This window comes from Pleurodeles waltl, chromosome 2_1 (genome assembly GCF_031143425.1).
Source record: "Pleurodeles waltl isolate 20211129_DDA chromosome 2_1, aPleWal1.hap1.20221129, whole genome shotgun sequence".
NCBI classification, from domain to species: Eukaryota; Metazoa; Chordata; class Amphibia; order Caudata; family Salamandridae; genus Pleurodeles; species Pleurodeles waltl.
Window position 1 is genome coordinate 525,968,365 of NC_090438.1, and position 18,131 is coordinate 525,986,495.

The 18,131-nt window shown below is 32.4% G+C and overlaps 8 non-coding genes across 8 annotated transcripts; all 8 read right to left on the bottom strand.

The window, feature by feature from the left end:
• Positions 1 to 725: 725 nt before the first annotated feature.
• On the bottom strand, positions 726 to 798 carry TRNAQ-CUG (transfer RNA glutamine (anticodon CUG)). The gene has a single exon. It is a non-coding gene; the product is annotated as a tRNA-Gln (tRNA).
• A 2,269-nt stretch (positions 799 to 3,067) lies between these two features.
• TRNAQ-CUG (transfer RNA glutamine (anticodon CUG)) lies at positions 3,068 to 3,139 on the bottom strand. The gene has a single exon. It is a non-coding gene; the product is annotated as a tRNA-Gln (tRNA).
• Positions 3,140 to 5,406: 2,267 nt separating this feature from the next.
• On the bottom strand, positions 5,407 to 5,479 carry TRNAQ-CUG (transfer RNA glutamine (anticodon CUG)). The gene has a single exon. It is a non-coding gene; the product is annotated as a tRNA-Gln (tRNA).
• Positions 5,480 to 7,748: 2,269 nt separating this feature from the next.
• Positions 7,749 to 7,820, bottom strand: TRNAQ-CUG (transfer RNA glutamine (anticodon CUG)). Its single transcript has one exon. It is a non-coding gene; the product is annotated as a tRNA-Gln (tRNA).
• Positions 7,821 to 10,087: 2,267 nt separating this feature from the next.
• On the bottom strand, positions 10,088 to 10,160 carry TRNAQ-CUG (transfer RNA glutamine (anticodon CUG)). The gene has a single exon. It is a non-coding gene; the product is annotated as a tRNA-Gln (tRNA).
• A 2,269-nt stretch (positions 10,161 to 12,429) lies between these two features.
• Positions 12,430 to 12,501, bottom strand: TRNAQ-CUG (transfer RNA glutamine (anticodon CUG)). The gene has a single exon. It is a non-coding gene; the product is annotated as a tRNA-Gln (tRNA).
• A 2,267-nt stretch (positions 12,502 to 14,768) lies between these two features.
• TRNAQ-CUG (transfer RNA glutamine (anticodon CUG)) lies at positions 14,769 to 14,841 on the bottom strand. Its single transcript has one exon. It is a non-coding gene; the product is annotated as a tRNA-Gln (tRNA).
• A 2,270-nt stretch (positions 14,842 to 17,111) lies between these two features.
• On the bottom strand, positions 17,112 to 17,183 carry TRNAQ-CUG (transfer RNA glutamine (anticodon CUG)). Its single transcript has one exon. It is a non-coding gene; the product is annotated as a tRNA-Gln (tRNA).
• Between the last annotated feature and the right edge of the window lie 948 nt (positions 17,184 to 18,131).

An 18,131-nucleotide genomic window follows, 5' to 3' on the forward strand; every position in this document is an offset into this window, starting at 1 on the left:
AGTGGTTCTATGATGTAATGGTTAGCACTTGCGCCTTTGAATCCAGCTATCTGAGTTCAAATCGCTGTGGGGCCATTTTACAAATGTATCAGGGGTTTTTTCAAACTCATTTCAGAAGGATTACCCAAGACACTACATTTTTTAATCTTCTGTTTACTGATAATGTAAATGGGGCATGATTTAATTAACAAGCCTCCATAAACCATGAGTAGAGGAATCAAAAGTGGGGTATTACTGTGATTGAAGAAATACAGTTTTGATGTTAACCTTGAAACTGAAAAAGGAAACAAACTTCACACTGATTTTCAATGGTAATTCCACAATCAAAAAATACTCTCATTTGATTAGACGTATCATAGGTATTAATCTTGTTTTCTCTTTCAAAATAATTAACATATGAAATGCACTGTAGAAGTTAAGAATATGGTCAGAAAGAAATGAGCAAAAAGAAACTATCTAATTTCCTGGACATGGAGAAGATAGAGGAAAATCTACTTGTGTTAAAATGTGGATAGACAACATCTGTTTCTGATTTTCACCTCTACAGATTCAATATTTAATCATTTGTATTTTATATTTTCATGGAGCTACAAAGAAAGATATGGCTACATACACATCAATAGCTATATACAAGTTTATATGTATAAGTATATAAAGTGAAGATTATATTTTCTGAGACTAAAATTCTTAAAAGTCAATGGCATATTAAATTCTAAAAGGTTGGAAGGTCCCACCGAGATTTGAACTCGGATCACTGGATTCAGAGTCCAGAGTGCTGACAATTACACCATGGAAACCTCCATGAGTTGAGATTTTTTGCCATTGTGAAAGAAGAGAATGCCTCAGTTGGTAGCTTTATTGTTGCTGCAAAAACTATATCCCAATTGGATATTAATAGTAAAAAGAGCTATAATGCTATTTGTATTTTTTGAATGGCATCCTTCCATAAGTATTTTAAATATGTAAAAGTTTACCATATTATGAAAGTTATAAAATGTTGTTCGTTTTTGATTGTACAACAATAAAACCTTTTAAATTTACAAATTGCTGCAGCAGTATCTCTGTCTCTGGTAGAGGTGGTTCCATGGTATAATGGTTAGCTCTTTGAAATTTGAATTAAATTAACTGACTTCATCTTTAGTGGGCCGTTTTGTTGCTCATGAACTACTACTCATCTGTCAGCTGTGCTCATTGATTGCACACAGCAAATACCAGTAGGCTGAAATAGTCATTACATTATTGTTTTCTAAATGTCTTTCAGCTGTTTGCAAGTTGTAGAAACTCAAAATGTGCAATACATGTGACACAAAGGTCTTGTCAAAATACCTAGACATTTTTAAATCATATCCTGTTTCTCTCAAACACATTTCAGAGAGCTAATTCACAACACTACCTTTTTAACCTTCCTGTTATTGATCAGGACAAGATAGCACATTTTAAAGTAGACGCAGTCCTCAAAACAAAACTAGAGGAATCAAAATTGCAGCATTATTGAGATACAAGATTTGTCATTCTGAACATTAGTGTTGGAAATGTGTAGTACAAAGGTCCTCAGACAGATTTCCAAGAGTCAATCTGCAATCATAAAGTATAATCTTTTGATTAGATGTATTATAGGTAGATACTGATCTGATTTTCTTTTCACCACTATACACAACTCATGCGCACTGTATAAATCAGCTATATTGGTACAAAAACAATGAGCAAAAAACAACTATCTCAATTTCTGAATATATAGAAAAAAGAGGAAAAGATACTCATGATTCAAATGTGGATAAACATCAACTCTTTGTTATTTTCACCTCTACTAGCTATATTTAGTTATGATTTATATGTTTATATTTTAATATAGTCATACACACTCGCACTGCTACATATGCATAAATACTTATCTATAGGGTAATAAGTCACAGTAAGTTCTTAAATATTACATTTTTCAAACCAAACATTCCAACAAGTAAAGGCAAACAATAATCTTACAGCTCAGGAAGGTCAAACTGAAATTTGAACAGGGATCACTGGATTAAGTGTTCAAGGTGCCTACCATTACATTATGGACGGCTTCTGTACTAGTGTGAAGTTTCCATTGTTACCGAAGATAATTCCTCAGTTTGCCGCTTATATGTTATTGCAAAAAGATACCCCATGTGGTAAGGAATATCCAACAAAGTTTAATGTTATATAACTGCTTTGGGCAACATCCTTTCCAAGCAGTTTTAAATATGCAAATGTTTACCAAAATATGAAATTAATAAAATGCTGTTCATCTTAGTTTGCGTAATATTAAAAACTACCATATTTCAAAATTGCTGCAGCAATTTGTGCTTTTTTTTTTTAGCATGAGTGGTTCTATGATGTAATGGTTAGCACTTGGGCCTTTGAATCCAGCTATCTGAGTTCAAATCGCTGTGGGGCCATTTTACAAATATATCAGGGGGTTTTTCAAACTCATTTCAGAAGGATTACTCAAGACACTACATTTTTAAATCTTCTGTTTACTGATAATGTAAATGGGGCATAATTTAATTAACAAGCCTCCATAAACCATGAGTAGAGGAATCAAAAGTGGGGTATTACTGCGATTGAAGAAATACAGTTTTGATGTTAACCTTGAAACTGAAAAAGGAAACAAACTTCACACTGATTTTCAATGGTAATTCCACAATCAAAAAATACTCTCATTTGATTAGACGTATCATAGGTATTAATCTTGTTTTCTCTTTAAAAATAATTAGCATATGAAATGCACTGTAGAAGTAAAGAATATGGTAAGAAAGAAATGAGCAAAATGTAACTATCTCATTTCCTGGACATAGAGAAGATAGAGGAAAATCTACTTGTGTTAAAATGCGGATAGACAACATCTGTTTCTGATTTTCACCTCTACAGATTCAATATTTAATCATTTGTATTTTATATTTTCATGGAGCTACAAAGAAAGATATGGCTACATAGACATTGATAGCTATATACAAGTTTATATGTATAAGTATATAAAGTGAAGATTATATTTTCTGAGACTAAAATTCTTAAAAGTTAATGGCATATTAAATTCTAAAAGGTTGGAAGGTCCCACCGAGATTTGAACTCGGATCACTGGATTCAGAGTCCAGAGTGCTGACCATTACAGCATGGAACCCTCCATGAGTTTAGATTTTTTGCCATTGTGAAATAAATGAATGCCTCAGTGGGTAGCTTTATTGTTGCTGCAAAAACTATATCCCAATTGGATATTAATAGTGAAAAGAGTTATAATGCTATTTGTATTTTTTGAATGGCATCCTTCCATAAGTATTTTAAATATGTAAAAGATTACCATATTATGAAAGTTATAAAATGTTGTTAGTTTTTGATTGTACAACAATAAAACCTTTTACATTTACAAATTGCTGCAGCAGTATCTCTGTCTCTGGTAGAGGTGGTTCCATGGTATAATGGTTAGCTCTTTGGAATTTGAATTCAATTATCTGACTTCATCTTTAGAGGCCATTTTGTTGCTCACGAACTACTACTCATCTGTCAGCTTTGCTCATTGATTGCACACAGCAAATGCCAGTAGGCTGAAATAGTAATTACATTATTGTTTTCTAAATGTCTTTCAGCTGTTTGCAAGTTGTAGAAACTCAAAATGTGCAATACATGTGACACAAAGGTCTTGTCGAAATACCTAGACATTTTTAAATCACATCCTGTTTTTCTCAAACACATTTCAGAGAGCTAATTCACAACACTACCTTTTTAACCTTCCTGTTATTGATCAGGACAAGATAGCACATTTTAAAGTAGACGCAATCCTCAAAACAAAACTAGAGGAATCAAAATTGCAGCATTATTGAGATACAAGATTGGTCATTCTGAACATTAGTGTTGAAATTGTGTAGTAGAAAGGTCCTCAGACAGATTTCCAAGAGTCAATCTGCAATCATAAAGTATAATCTTTTGATTAGATGTATTATAGGAAGATACTGATCTGATTTTCTTTTCACCACTATACACAACTCTTGCGCACTGTATAAATCAGCTATATTGTTACAAAAACAATGAGCAAAAAACAACTATCTCAATTTCTGAATATATAGAAAAAAGAGGAAAAGATACTCATGATTCAAATGTGGATAGGCATCCACTCTTTGTTATTTTCACCTCTACTAGCTACGTTTAGTTATGATTTATATGTTTATATTTTGATATAGTCATACACACTCGCACTGCTACATATGCATAAATACTTATGTATAGGGTAATAAGTCACAGTAAGTTCTTAAATATTACATTTTTCAAACCAAAAATTCCAACAAGTAAAGGCAAACAATAATCTTACAGCTCAGGAAGGTCAAACTGAGATGTGAACAGGGATCACTGGATTAAGTGTTCAAGGTGCCTACCATTACATTATGGAAGGCTTCTGTACTAGTGTGAAGTTTCCATTGTGACCGAAGAGAATTCCTCAGTTTGCCGCTTATATGTTATTGCAAAAAGATATCCCATGTGGTAAGTAATATCCAACAAAGTTTAATGTTATATAACTGCTTTGGGCAACATCCTTTCCAAGCCGTTTTAAATATGCAAATGTTTACCAAAATATGAAAGTAATAAAATGCAGTTCATCTTAGTTTGCGTAATATTAAAAACTACCATCTTTCCAAATTGCTGCAGCAATCTGTGCTTTTTTTTTATCATGAGTGGTTCTATGATGTAATGGTTAGCACTTGCGCCTTTGAATCCAGCTATCTGAGTTCAAATCGCTGTGGGGCCATTTTACAAATGTATCAGGGGTTTTTTCAAACTCATTTCAGAAGGATTACCCAAGACACTACATTTTTTAATCTTCTGTTTACTGATAATGTAAATGGGGCATGATTTAATTAACAAGCCTCCATAAACCATGAGTAGAGGAATCAAAAGTGGGGTATTACTGTGATTGAAGAAATACAGTTTTGATGTTAACCTTGAAACTGAAAAAGGAAACAAACTTCACACTGATTTTCAATGGTAATTCCACAATCAAAAAATACTCTCATTTGATTAGACGTATCATAGGTATTAATCTTGTTTTCTCTTTCAAAATAATTAACATATGAAATGCACTGTAGAAGTTAAGAATATGGTCAGAAAGAAATGAGCAAAAAGAAACTATCTAATTTCCTGGACATGGAGAAGATAGAGGAAAATCTACTTGTGTTAAAATGTGGATAGACAACATCTGTTTCTGATTTTCACCTCTACAGATTCAATATTTAATCATTTGTATTTTATATTTTCATGGAGCTACAAAGAAAGATATGGCTACATACACATCAATAGCTATATACAAGTTTATATGTATAAGTATATAAAGTGAAGATTATATTTTCTGAGACTAAAATTCTTAAAAGTCAATGGCATATTAAATTCTAAAAGGTTGGAAGGTCCCACCGAGATTTGAACTCGGATCACTGGATTCAGAGTCCAGAGTGCTGACAATTACACCATGGAAACCTCCATGAGTTGAGATTTTTTGCCATTGTGAAAGAAGAGAATGCCTCAGTTGGTAGCTTTATTGTTGCTGCAAAAACTATATCCCAATTGGATATTAATAGTAAAAAGAGCAATAATGCTATTTGTATTTTTTGAATGGCATCCTTCCATAAGTATTTTAAATATGTAAAAGTTTACCATATTATGAAAGTTATAAAATGTTGTTCGTTTTTGATTGTACAACAATAAAACCTTTTAAATTTACAAATTGCTGCAGCAGTATCTCTGTCTCTGGTAGAGGTGGTTCCATGGTATAATGGTTAGCTCTTTGAAATTTGAATTAAATTAACTGACTTCATCTTTAGTGGGCCGTTTTGTTGCTCATGAACTACTACTCATCTGTCAGCTGTGCTCATTGATTGCACACAGCAAATACCAGTAGGCTGAAATAGTCATTACATTATTGTTTTCTAAATGTCTTTCAGCTGTTTGCAAGTTGTAGAAACTCAAAATGTGCAATACATGTGACACAAAGGTCTTGTCAAAATACCTAGACATTTTTAAATCATATCCTGTTTCTCTCAAACACATTTCAGAGAGCTAATTCACAACACTACCTTTTTAACCTTCCTGTTATTGATCAGGACAAGATAGCACATTTTAAAGTAGACGCAGTCCTCAAAACAAAACTAGAGGAATCAAAATTGCAGCATTATTGAGATACAAGATTTGTCATTCTGAACATTAGTGTTGGAAATGTGTAGTACAAAGGTCCTCAGACAGATTTCCAAGAGTCAATCTGCAATCATAAAGTATAATCTTTTGATTAGATGTATTATAGGTAGATACTGATCTGATTTTCTTTTCACCACTATACACAACTCATGCGCACTGTATAAATCAGCTATATTGGTACAAAAACAATGAGCAAAAAACAACTATCTCAATTTCTGAATATATAGAAAAAAGAGGAAAAGATACTCATGATTCAAATGTGGATAAACATCAACTCTTTGTTATTTTCACCTCTACTAGCTATATTTAGTTATGATTTATATGTTTATATTTTAATATAGTCATACACACTCGCACTGCTACATATGCATAAATACTTATCTATAGGGTAATAAGTCACAGTAAGTTCTTAAATATTACATTTTTCAAACCAAACATTCCAACAAGTAAAGGCAAACAATAATCTTACAGCTCAGGAAGGTCAAACTGAAATTTGAACAGGGATCACTGGATTAAGTGTTCAAGGTGCCTACCATTACATTATGGACGGCTTCTGTACTAGTGTGAAGTTTCCATTGTTACCGAAGATAATTCCTCAGTTTGCCGCTTATATGTTATTGCAAAAAGATACCCCATGTGGTAAGGAATATCCAACAAAGTTTAATGTTATATAACTGCTTTGGGCAACATCCTTTCCAAGCAGTTTTAAATATGCAAATGTTTACCAAAATATGAAATTAATAAAATGCTGTTCATCTTAGTTTGCGTAATATTAAAAACTACCATATTTCAAAATTGCTGCAGCAATTTGTGCTTTTTTTTTTTTGCATGAGTGGTTCTATGATGTAATGGTTAGCACTTGGGCCTTTGAATCCAGCTATCTGAGTTCAAATCGCTGTGGGGCCATTTTACAAATATATCAGGGGGTTTTTCAAACTCATTTCAGAAGGATTACTCAAGACACTACATTTTTAAATCTTCTGTTTACTGATAATGTAAATGGGGCATAATTTAATTAACAAGCCTCCATAAACCATGAGTAGAGGAATCAAAAGTGGGGTATTACTGCGATTGAAGAAATACAGTTTTGATGTTAACCTTGAAACTGAAAAAGGAAACAAACTTCACACTGATTTTCAATGGTAATTCCACAATCAAAAAATACTCTCATTTGATTAGACGTATCATAGGTATTAATCTTGTTTTCTCTTTAAAAATAATTAGCATATGAAATGCACTGTAGAAGTAAAGAATATGGTAAGAAAGAAATGAGCAAAATGTAACTATCTCATTTCCTGGACATAGAGAAGATAGAGGAAAATCTACTTGTGTTAAAATGTGGATAGACAACATCTGTTTCTGATTTTCACCTCTACAGATTCAATATTTAATCATTTGTATTTTATATTTTCATGGAGCTACAAAGAAAGATATGGCTACATAGACATTGATAGCTATATACAAGTTTATATGTATAAGTATATAAAGTGAAGATTATATTTTCTGAGACTAAAATTCTTAAAAGTTAATGGCATATTAAATTCTAAAAGGTTGGAAGGTCCCACCGAGATTTGAACTCGGATCACTGGATTCAGAGTCCAGAGTGCTGACCATTACAGCATGGAACCCTCCATGAGTTTAGATTTTTTGCCATTGTGAAATAAATGAATGCCTCAGTGGGTAGCTTTATTGTTGCTGCAAAAACTATATCCCAATTGGATATTAATAGTGAAAAGAGTTATAATGCTATTTGTATTTTTAGAATGGCATCCTTCCATAAGTATTTTAAATATGTAAAAGATTACCATATTATGAAAGTTATAAAATGTTGTTAGTTTTTGATTGTACAACAATAAAACCTTTTACATTTACAAATTGCTGCAGCAGTATCTCTGTCTCTGGTAGAGGTGGTTCCATGGTATAATGGTTAGCTCTTTGGAATTTGAATTCAATTATCTGACTTCATCTTTAGAGGCCATTTTGTTGCTCACGAACTACTACTCATCTGTCAGCTTTGCTCATTGATTGCACACAGCAAATGCCAGTAGGCTGAAATAGTAATTACATTATTGTTTTCTAAATGTCTTTCAGCTGTTTGCAAGTTGTAGAAACTCAAAATGTGCAATACATGTGACACAAAGGTCTTGTCGAAATACCTAGACATTTTTAAATCACATCCTGTTTTTCTCAAACACATTTCAGAGAGCTAATTCACAACACTACCTTTTTAACCTTCCTGTTATTGATCAGGACAAGATAGCACATTTTAAAGTAGACGCAGTCCTCAAAACAAAACTAGAGGAATCAAAATTGCAGCATTATTGAGATACAAGATTTGTCATTCTGAACATTAGTGTTGAAATTGTGTAGTAGAAAGGTCCTCAGACAGATTTCCAAGAGTCAATCTGCAATCATAAAGTATAATCTTTTGATTAGATGTATTATAGGAAGATACTGATCTGATTTTCTTTTCACCACTATACACAACTCTTGCGCACTGTATAAATCAGCTATATTGTTACAAAAACAATGAGCAAAAAACAACTATCTCAATTTCTGAATATATAGAAAAAAGAGGAAAAGATACTCATGATTCAAATGTGGATAGGCATCCACTCTTTGTTATTTTCACCTCTACTAGCTACGTTTAGTTATGATTTATATGTTTATATTTTGATATAGTCATACACACTCGCACTGCTACATATGCATAAATACTTATGTATAGGGTAATAAGTCACAGTAAGTTCTTAAATATTACATTTTTCAAACCAAAAATTCCAACAAGTAAAGGCAAACAATAATCTTACAGCTCAGGAAGGTCAAACTGAGATGTGAACAGGGATCACTGGATTAAGTGTTCAAGGTGCCTACCATTACATTATGGAAGGCTTCTGTACTAGTGTGAAGTTTCCATTGTGACCGAAGAGAATTCCTCAGTTTGCCGCTTATATGTTATTGCAAAAAGATATCCCATGTGGTAAGTAATATCCAACAAAGTTTAATGTTATATAACTGCTTTGGGCAACATCCTTTCCAAGCCGTTTTAAATATGCAAATGTTTACCAAAATATGAAAGTAATAAAATGCAGTTCATCTTAGTTTGCGTAATATTAAAAACTACCATCTTTCCAAATTGCTGCAGCAATCTGTGCTTTTTTTTTATCATGAGTGGTTCTATGATGTAATGGTTAGCACTTGCGCCTTTGAATCCAGCTATCTGAGTTCAAATCGCTGTGGGGCCATTTTACAAATGTATCAGGGGTTTTTTCAAACTCATTTCAGAAGGATTACTCAAGACACTACATTTTTTAATCTTCTGTTTACTGATAATGTAAATGGGGCATGATTTAATTAACAAGCCTCCATAAACCATGAGTAGAGGAATCAAAAGTGGGGTATTACTGTGATTGAAGAAATACAGTTTTGATGTTAACCTTGAAACTGAAAAAGGAAACAAACTTCACACTGATTTTCAATGGTAATTCCACAATCAAAAAATACTCTCATTTGATTAGACGTATCATAGGTATTAATCTTGTTTTCTCTTTCAAAATAATTAACATATGAAATGCACTGTAGAAGTTAAGAATATGGTCAGAAAGAAATGAGCAAAAAGAAACTATCTAATTTCCTGGACATGGAGAAGATAGAGGAAAATCTACTTGTGTTAAAATGTGGATAGACAACATCTGTTTCTGATTTTCACCTCTACAGATTCAATATTTAATCATTTGTATTTTATATTTTCATGGAGCTACAAAGAAAGATATGGCTACATACACATCAATAGCTATATACAAGTTTATATGTATAAGTATATAAAGTGAAGATTATATTTTCTGAGACTAAAATTCTTAAAAGTCAATGGCATATTAAATTCTAAAAGGTTGGAAGGTCCCACCGAGATTTGAACTCGGATCACTGGATTCAGAGTCCAGAGTGCTGACAATTACACCATGGAAACCTCCATGAGTTGAGATTTTTTGCCATTGTGAAAGAAGAGAATGCCTCAGTTGGTAGCTTTATTGTTGCTGCAAAAACTATATCCCAATTGGATATTAATAGTAAAAAGAGCTATAATGCTATTTGTATTTTTTGAATGGCATCCTTCCATAAGTATTTTAAATATGTAAAAGTTTACCATATTATGAAAGTTATAAAATGTTGTTCGTTTTTGATTGTACAACAATAAAACCTTTTAAATTTACAAATTGCTGCAGCAGTATCTCTGTCTCTGGTAGAGGTGGTTCCATGGTATAATGGTTAGCTCTTTGAAATTTGAATTAAATTAACTGACTTCATCTTTAGTGGGCCGTTTTGTTGCTCATGAACTACTACTCATCTGTCAGCTGTGCTCATTGATTGCACACAGCAAATACCAGTAGGCTGAAATAGTCATTACATTATTGTTTTCTAAATGTCTTTCAGCTGTTTGCAAGTTGTAGAAACTCAAAATGTGCAATACATGTGACACAAAGGTCTTGTCAAAATACCTAGACATTTTTAAATCATATCCTGTTTCTCTCAAACACATTTCAGAGAGCTAATTCACAACACTACCTTTTTAACCTTCCTGTTATTGATCAGGACAAGATAGCACATTTTAAAGTAGACGCAGTCCTCAAAACAAAACTAGAGGAATCAAAATTGCAGCATTATTGAGATACAAGATTTGTCATTCTGAACATTAGTGTTGGAAATGTGTAGTACAAAGGTCCTCAGACAGATTTCCAAGAGTCAATCTGCAATCATAAAGTATAATCTTTTGATTAGATGTATTATAGGTAGATACTGATCTGATTTTCTTTTCACCACTATACACAACTCATGCGCACTGTATAAATCAGCTATATTGGTACAAAAACAATGAGCAAAAAACAACTATCTCAATTTCTGAATATATAGAAAAAAGAGGAAAAGATACTCATGATTCAAATGTGGATAAACATCAACTCTTTGTTATTTTCACCTCTACTAGCTATATTTAGTTATGATTTATATGTTTATATTTTAATATAGTCATACACACTCGCACTGCTACATATGCATAAATACTTATCTATAGGGTAATAAGTCACAGTAAGTTCTTAAATATTACATTTTTCAAACCAAACATTCCAACAAGTAAAGGCAAACAATAATCTTACAGCTCAGGAAGGTCAAACTGAAATTTGAACAGGGATCACTGGATTAAGTGTTCAAGGTGCCTACCATTACATTATGGACGGCTTCTGTACTAGTGTGAAGTTTCCATTGTTACCGAAGATAATTCCTCAGTTTGCCGCTTATATGTTATTGCAAAAAGATACCCCATGTGGTAAGGAATATCCAACAAAGTTTAATGTTATATAACTGCTTTGGGCAACATCCTTTCCAAGCAGTTTTAAATATGCAAATGTTTACCAAAATATGAAATTAATAAAATGCTGTTCATCTTAGTTTGCGTAATATTAAAAACTACCATATTTCAAAATTGCTGCAGCAATTTGTGCTTTTTTTTTTTTGCATGAGTGGTTCTATGATGTAATGGTTAGCACTTGGGCCTTTGAATCCAGCTATCTGAGTTCAAATCGCTGTGGGGCCATTTTACAAATATATCAGGGGGTTTTTCAAACTCATTTCAGAAGGATTACTCAAGACACTACATTTTTAAATCTTCTGTTTACTGATAATGTAAATGGGGCATAATTTAATTAACAAGCCTCCATAAACCATGAGTAGAGGAATCAAAAGTGGGGTATTACTGCGATTGAAGAAATACAGTTTTGATGTTAACCTTGAAACTGAAAAAGGAAACAAACTTCACACTGATTTTCAATGGTAATTCCACAATCAAAAAATACTCTCATTTGATTAGACGTATCATAGGTATTAATCTTGTTTTCTCTTTAAAAATAATTAGCATATGAAATGCACTGTAGAAGTAAAGAATATGGTAAGAAAGAAATGAGCAAAATGTAACTATCTCATTTCCTGGACATAGAGAAGATAGAGGAAAATCTACTTGTGTTAAAATGTGGATAGACAACATCTGTTTCTGATTTTCACCTCTACAGATTCAATATTTAATCATTTGTATTTTATATTTTCATGGAGCTACAAAGAAAGATATGGCTACATAGACATTGATAGCTATATACAAGTTTATATGTATAAGTATATAAAGTGAAGATTATATTTTCTGAGACTAAAATTCTTAAAAGTTAATGGCATATTAAATTCTAAAAGGTTGGAAGGTCCCACCGAGATTTGAACTCGGATCACTGGATTCAGAGTCCAGAGTGCTGACCATTACAGCATGGAACCCTCCATGAGTTTAGATTTTTTGCCATTGTGAAATAAATGAATGCCTCAGTGGGTAGCTTTATTGTTGCTGCAAAAACTATATCCCAATTGGATATTAATAGTGAAAAGAGTTATAATGCTATTTGTATTTTTTGAATGGCATCCTTCCATAAGTATTTTAAATATGTAAAAGATTACCATATTATGAAAGTTATAAAATGTTGTTAGTTTTTGATTGTACAACAATAAAACCTTTTACATTTACAAATTGCTGCAGCAGTATCTCTGTCTCTGGTAGAGGTGGTTCCATGGTATAATGGTTAGCTCTTTGGAATTTGAATTCAATTATCTGACTTCATCTTTAGAGGCCATTTTGTTGCTCACGAACTACTACTCATCTGTCAGCTTTGCTCATTGATTGCACACAGCAAATGCCAGTAGGCTGAAATAGTAATTACATTATTGTTTTCTAAATGTCTTTCAGCTGTTTGCAAGTTGTAGAAACTCAAAATGTGCAATACATGTGACACAAAGGTCTTGTCGAAATACCTAGACATTTTTAAATCACATCCTGTTTTTCTCAAACACATTTCAGAGAGCTAATTCACAACACTACCTTTTTAACCTTCCTGTTATTGATCAGGACAAGATAGCACATTTTAAAGTAGACGCAGTCCTCAAAACAAAACTAGAGGAATCAAAATTGCAGCATTATTGAGATACAAGATTTGTCATTCTGAACATTAGTGTTGAAATTGTGTAGTAGAAAGGTCCTCAGACAGATTTCCAAGAGTCAATCTGCAATCATAAAGTATAATCTTTTGATTAGATGTATTATAGGAAGATACTGATCTGATTTTCTTTTCACCACTATACACAACTCTTGCGCACTGTATAAATCAGCTATATTGTTACAAAAACAATGAGCAAAAAACAACTATCTCAATTTCTGAATATATAGAAAAAAGAGGAAAAGATACTCATGATTCAAATGTGGATAGGCATCCACTCTTTGTTATTTTCACCTCTACTAGCTACGTTTAGTTATGATTTATATGTTTATATTTTGATATAGTCATACACACTCGCACTGCTACATATGCATAAATACTTATGTATAGGGTAATAAGTCACAGTAAGTTCTTAAATATTACATTTTTCAAACCAAAAATTCCAACAAGTAAAGGCAAACAATAATCTTACAGCTCAGGAAGGTCAAACTGAGATGTGAACAGGGATCACTGGATTAAGTGTTCAAGGTGCCTACCATTACATTATGGAAGGCTTCTGTACTAGTGTGAAGTTTCCATTGTGACCGAAGAGAATTCCTCAGTTTGCCGCTTATATGTTATTGCAAAAAGATATCCCATGTGGTAAGTAATATCCAACAAAGTTTAATGTTATATAACTGCTTTGGGCAACATCCTTTCCAAGCCGTTTTAAATATGCAAATGTTTACCAAAATATGAAAGTAATAAAATGCAGTTCATCTTAGTTTGCGTAATATTAAAAACTACCATCTTTCCAAATTGCTGCAGCAATCTGTGCTTTTTTTTTATCATGAGTGGTTCTATGATGTAATGGTTAGCACTTGCGCCTTTGAATCCAGCTATCTGAGTTCAAATCGCTGTGGGGCCATTTTACAAATGTATCAGGGGTTTTTTCAAACTCATTTCAGAAGGATTACTCAAGACACTACATTTTTTAATCTTCTGTTTACTGATAATGTAAATGGGGCATGATTTAATTAACAAGCCTCCATAAACCATGAGTAGAGGAATCAAAAGTGGGGTATTACTGTGATTGAAGAAATACAGTTTTGATGTTAACCTTGAAACTGAAAAAGGAAACAAACTTCACACTGATTTTCAATGGTAATTCCACAATCAAAAAATACTCTCATTTGATTAGACGTATCATAGGTATTAATCTTGTTTTCTCTTTCAAAATAATTAACATATGAAATGCACTGTAGAAGTTAAGAATATGGTCAGAAAGAAATGAGCAAAAAGAAACTATCTAATTTCCTGGACATGGAGAAGATAGAGGAAAATCTACTTGTGTTAAAATGTGGATAGACAACATCTGTTTCTGATTTTCACCTCTACAGATTCAATATTTAATCATTTGTATTTTATATTTTCATGGAGCTACAAAGAAAGATATGGCTACATACACATCAATAGCTATATACAAGTTTATATGTATAAGTATATAAAGTGAAGATTATATTTTCTGAGACTAAAATTCTTAAAAGTCAATGGCATATTAAATTCTAAAAGGTTGGAAGGTCCCACCGAGATTTGAACTCGGATCACTGGATTCAGAGTCCAGAGTGCTGACAATTACACCATGGAAACCTCCATGAGTTGAGATTTTTTGCCATTGTGAAAGAAGAGAATGCCTCAGTTGGTAGCTTTATTGTTGCTGCAAAAACTATATCCCAATTGGATATTAATAGTAAAAAGAGCTATAATGCTATTTGTATTTTTTGAATGGCATCCTTCCATAAGTATTTTAAATATGTAAAAGTTTACCATATTATGAAAGTTATAAAATGTTGTTCGTTTTTGATTGTACAACAATAAAACCTTTTAAATTTACAAATTGCTGCAGCAGTATCTCTGTCTCTGGTAGAGGTGGTTCCATGGTATAATGGTTAGCTCTTTGAAATTTGAATTAAATTAACTGACTTCATCTTTAGTGGGCCGTTTTGTTGCTCATGAACTACTACTCATCTGTCAGCTGTGCTCATTGATTGCACACAGCAAATACCAGTAGGCTGAAATAGTCATTACATTATTGTTTTCTAAATGTCTTTCAGCTGTTTGCAAGTTGTAGAAACTCAAAATTGTGCAATACATGTGACACAAAGGTCTTGTCAAAATACCTAGACATTTTTAAATCATATCCTGTTTCTCTCAAACACATTTCAGAGAGCTAATTCACAACACTACCTTTTTAACCTTCCTGTTATTGATCAGGACAAGATAGCACATTTTAAAGTAGACGCAGTCCTCAAAACAAAACTAGAGGAATCAAAATTGCAGCATTATTGAGATACAAGATTTGTCATTCTGAACATTAGTGTTGGAAATGTGTAGTACAAAGGTCCTCAGACAGATTTCCAAGAGTCAATCTGCAATCATAAAGTATAATCTTTTGATTAGATGTATTATAGGTAGATACTGATCTGATTTTCTTTTCACCACTATACACAACTCATGCGCACTGTATAAATCAGCTATATTGGTACAAAAACAATGAGCAAAAAACAACTATCTCAATTTCTGAATATATAGAAAAAAAGAGGAAAAGATACTCATGATTCAAATGTGGATAAAACATCAACTCTTTGTTATTTTCACCTCTACTAGCTATATTTAGTTATGATTTATATGTTTATATTTTAATATAGTCATACACACTCGCACTGCTACATATGCATAAATACTTATCTATAGGGTAATAAGTCACAGTAAGTTCTTAAATATTACATTTTTCAAACCAAACATTCCAACAAGTAAAGGCAAACAATAATCTTACAGCTCAGGAAGGTCAAACTGAAATTTGAACAGGGATCACTGGATTAAGTGTTCAAGGTGCCTACCATTACATTATGGACGGCTTCTGTACTAGTGTGAAGTTTCCATTGTTACCGAAGATAATTCCTCAGTTTGCCGCTTATATGTTATTGCAAAAAGATACCCCATGTGGTAAGGAATATCCAACAAAGTTTAATGTTATATAACTGCTTTGGGCAACATCCTTTCCAAGCAGTTTTTAAATATGCAAATGTTTTACCAATGAAATTAATAAAATGCTGTTCATCTTAGTTTGCGTAATATTAAAAACTACCATATTTCAAAATTGCTGCAGCAATTTGTGCTTTTTTTTTTTTGCATGAGTGGTTCTATGATGTAATGGTTAGCACTTGGGCCTTTGAATCCAGCTATCTGAGTTCAAATCGCTGTGGGGCCATTTTACAAATATATCAGGGGGTTTTTCAAACTCATTTCAGAAGGATTACTCAAGACACTACATTTTTAAATCTTCTGTTTACTGATAATGTAAATGGGGCATAATTTAATTAACAAGCCTCCATAAACCATGAGTAGAGGAATCAAAAGTGGGGTATTACTGCGATTGAAGAAATACAGTTTTGATGTTAACCTTGAAACTGAAAAAGGAAACAAACTTCACACTGATTTTCAATGGTAATTCCACAATCAAAAAATACTCTCATTTGATTAGACGTATCATAGGTATTAATCTTGTTTTCTCTTTAAAAATAATTAGCATATGAAATGCACTGTAGAAGTAAAGAATATGGTAAGAAAGAAATGAGCAAAATGTAACTATCTCATTTCCTGGACATAGAGAAGATAGAGGAAAATCTACTTGTGTTAAAATGTGGATAGACAACATCTGTTTCTGATTTTCACCTCTACAGATTCAATATTTAATCATTTGTATTTTATATTTTCATGGAGCTACAAAGAAAGATATGGCTACATAGACATTGATAGCTATATACAAGTTTATATGTATAAGTATATAAAGTGAAGATTATATTTTCTGAGACTAAAATTCTTAAAAGTTAATGGCATATTAAATTCTAAAAGGTTGGAAGGTCCCACCGAGATTTGAACTCGGATCACTGGATTCAGAGTCCAGAGTGCTGACCATTACAGCATGGAACCCTCCATGAGTTTAGATTTTTTGCCATTGTGAAATAAATGAATGCCTCAGTGGGTAGCTTTATTGTTGCTGCAAAAACTATATCCCAATTGGATATTAATAGTGAAAAGAGTTATAATGCTATTTGTATTTTTTGAATGGCATCCTTCCATAAGTATTTTAAATATGTAAAAGATTACCATATTATGAAAGTTATAAAATGTTGTTAGTTTTTGATTGTACAACAATAAAACCTTTTACATTTACAAATTGCTGCAGCAGTATCTCTGTCTCTGGTAGAGGTGGTTCCATGGTATAATGGTTAGCTCTTTGGAATTTGAATTCAATTATCTGACTTCATCTTTAGAGGCCATTTTGTTGCTCACGAACTACTACTCATCTGTCAGCTTTGCTCATTGATTGCACACAGCAAATGCCAGTAGGCTGAAATAGTAATTACATTATTGTTTTCTAAATGTCTTTCAGCTGTTTGCAAGTTGTAGAAACTCAAAATGTGCAATACATGTGACACAAAGGTCTTGTCGAAATACCTAGACATTTTTAAATCACATCCTGTTTTTCTCAAACACATTTCAGAGAGCTAATTCACAACACTACCTTTTTAACCTTCCTGTTATTGATCAGGACAAGATAGCACATTTTAAAGTAGACGCAGTCCTCAAAACAAAACTAGAGGAATCAAAATTGCAGCATTATTGAGATACAAGATTTGTCATTCTGAACATTAGTGTTGAAATTGTGTAGTAGAAAGGTCCTCAGACAGATTTCCAAGAGTCAATCTGCAATCATAAAGTATAATCTTTTGATTAGATGTATTATAGGAAGATACTGATCTGATTTTCTTTTCACCACTATACACAACTCTTGCGCACTGTATAAATCAGCTATATTGTTACAAAAACAATGAGCAAAAAACAACTATCTCAATTTCTGAATATATAGAAAAAAGA